Raw genomic sequence first — 3,191 nt, forward strand, 5'->3', positions numbered from 1 at the left:
GTCTCGTGGCGGGGCGGCCTAGTCACAGGCCTGGTCGCCACGTAGACACGTGGCGTGACAGTCTGTGCGTCTGTGCGTTCCCGCGTTGCCATTGGTGCGCTCTGTAGAAGCCGCAGTGCTGGTTGGTGCGCCAAATATTTTCAATTTTTCCGATGTGCCTTTTCGCGGGAAAACAAATTTTGGGCGCACGGGGTCGACACGGCGTACACGTCACGGCCACGTGAGGGGCGGCCTAGACGCAGGCCAGGCCGCCACGGGGACACGTGGCGGTGGCAAGTGGCGGTGGCAAGTGGCGGGGGGCTGCGGGGCGGCCTGGCCGCAGGCCAAGCGGCCACCAAGGACACGTGGCGGCTGTGGGATGGGCAGAAATTACGTGGGTCATTTAAAAATTCCGCATGACCTCAGAGGCAGCAGCGGCGAGGGGAAAGGGTGTGTCACTGGCGGGGGGCGAGGGGGGCCGCATGGCCACGCTGTCGCGAGGGTCGCGCACGGTGGGTGAAGGCAGAGGCCGCTGACGAGGCCCGAGAGGTGCGTGCGGAGCGCGGGCGGAAGGGGCCGGACCGCGCCAGGGGGGGAAGGGGGTGGCGGCGAGCGCCGGCGCGAGGGGCAGGGGCGAGGAACGCCGAAGACCGTCGCTGCGAGGCGGGCAGATGTCACAGCCGGTAGCGCAAGAAGACGCGCGCGGGTGAGGGGGGGCCGGGAATTGACGCCCAGGCGGTCGCGCTGCGCTCCTTCCGCGGGGTTCGCACCGTACGAGATGGAAGATTGACTAACTGCGATGACTGTGGGTGCGGGAGCGGCACCGCGACGGACGAGAAGGAGGGCCTACGGAAACGGCGTGCAGAGGGGAAGGTGACTGTGATCGGCATGATCAAGAAGAGGCGGGCAGGCGGGGGATGCGGGAAGCGCATCATAAGGGAAGGAGGGATCGTAGGGCGGTCAAAGGAGGCAGGAAGGGAGGGGAACCAGGAGAGCGAAGGGCGGGAGAGTCGCTGAGAGCGCACGCGACGAAGCAGGGACAGCGGCAGCAGCAGCAAGGGTGGGGACGTCGGGAGCAGTAACTGCAAAGGTCGGAGCAGGAAGCCGAGCGGGAGGTGCACAGGCGGCGAAATGGGTGGAGCGGAAGGCGAGGTGGGGGTGCAAGCCCGGGCACGCGGGGCGACGGTTACTTGGGGGCGGCAAGAGCAGCAGCAGGGGTGGAGGACGGCGACGGAGAGGGCAAGGCCGCCGCAGGGCGGGAGGGAGCGGGGCGAGCCGCACGAGTAGAGGGGCCGGGTGGAGTAGGGCGGGGCGGCGGGTGAGGTGTGATTGCGCGGGCGTGTGCCTAGAGCGTGAGAGCCATAGAATAACGAAAGGGTAGGGGCACGGGAGTGGGAGTGCGGGGATTGAGAAAGCGAAGCGCCTCGCGGCGTAGGCGGCAGGCAACGCGGGCGGGGGCGAAACAATCGAGAGCAGAAGCGGGGAGAGGGAGGGGGCAGTGTGGGCGTGGGGCCACGGGTTCGCCGGTACGGAGGTTGAGGCGGACGGGAGTGCCAACCGTAGCGACCAGGGTAACGGCCTGGGCAAGGGTGGCGAGCAGGACTGAGGCGAGTGTGGCGAGAGCAGCGCGACCTGCAGCCAGAGTGAGCACGGAGGGGCGGTAGGCGTGGCAGGACGAGGGGGAAAGGGGCGACGAAGACCGGAGAGAGGACGAGAGCAGTAGCGAAGAGGACGGGGAGCAGCGGGGCGGGGAACGCCGGCAACGATGGTGGACCAGAGACGAAGGGACGGCGGAGCGGGAGGTGTGGGGCGAGGAGCGGAGAAAGAAGGGATTTGGCTCGGCGCGCGAAGCGCGCACGGAGCCCACTTGTCCACAACTACTAAAATCCGTGTCTGTGTGTGTGTCTGTATGTCCTTGCGCTCCCACGTTGCCATTGGCGCTACCGTGACAAGTGGCGACAAGTGTAACATTTTAAATTAAAATTACTGCGTGGACTGCGGGGCGGGGCCCCACTACAGTACAGGCTGACAAGTGGCGACAAGTTAAATTTTAAAATTCAAATAACTGTGCGGACTGCCGAGCGCGGCCGCGCTACAGTACACTACAAATTTTAGCCCGGATCCGTTTAAACCGCGCCACGCGGATCTACATTGTGGGCGGAACTGGGGCGGGCACTGCGAGCACGTGATGGCGGTGTGGTAGATGGACGCGTACGACAGGGGGGCGGACGCGTGAGACACGGGGCTGCCCGAAATACCGGAGGCTCGTGGCGACGTGAGCGGGGCGGTGGTGCGCGGGGGGCTGTGCGTGGGGGGGCCGGAATTCTTCAAGGCGGAGTTGTGCAGCGCGTGGTGCTCCGACTTTGGGGGGCGGATGTGGATGCGCGGCGACGAGGAAGTGCCGGCCGGGGCGGCGACGAGCGGCGATAGGGACGGTGGGCTGCAAGATGATGGTGGGCGGAGGGCGGTTTTGGGTGTGCGGCGATGACGTGGAGGAGATGTGGGCTGGGGCAGCGATGGGGACGGTGGGGGAGGGTAGGTGGGGGGCGTCGAGGCGGGGCGGCATGGATCACCACACTCCGGCGTGCGCGTGGGGGAGCGGAGGGCGTGGGAGCGGACCGGGCCAGAGCTGGACGGCGTGGAGTACTACAAGGGTCTTCAACCGGGCGCGCGTGCCGGGGGGCGGGGGAGGCGGGACGGCGAGCGGGCTTCAACCGGGCGCGCGTGTTGGGGGGCGGGGGAAGCGCGACGGCGAGCGGGCGCTAACTGGGTTGCTCAGAGACGTTGACGGACGTGGTGTGCCCGGTAGCAGCGGAGGCAGGCGTTGACGCCGTGGTGGGCGAGTGCGGCGGGTGGGACGGGCGTGCGCGCGAGATCGCGGACGCGGTGTGCATGCAGCTCCACGCAAAGCGGTTCCAAGCGGCGGCGGAGACTCTGCTGGACCGGCGGGCGGGCGAAGCGCGCGTAGTGGCGAGCTGCGTGGAGCTTCTGCGCAACATGAGCGGGCAGCACGCGGCGAAGAGCGCCGTGCACGGCGAGATGTGGCGGGCGACGTGCGTGGTGGGTGGCAGTGGCGGGGCGGACGGACGCGGGCGTGGCAGAGACGTTCTGCGGGCTGGTGGGCGGGGTGTGCCTGCGGCGCGGGGACGTGGTGGACGGGTGCGCTTGGGAAGGGGCGGTCGAGGTAGTGGTGGGAGCGGTCGCGCGGAGGG

This window comes from Chondrus crispus, genomic scaffold, assembly GCF_000350225.1.
Source record: "Chondrus crispus Stackhouse genomic scaffold, scaffold_354, whole genome shotgun sequence".
NCBI lineage: Eukaryota > Rhodophyta > Florideophyceae > Gigartinales > Gigartinaceae > Chondrus > Chondrus crispus.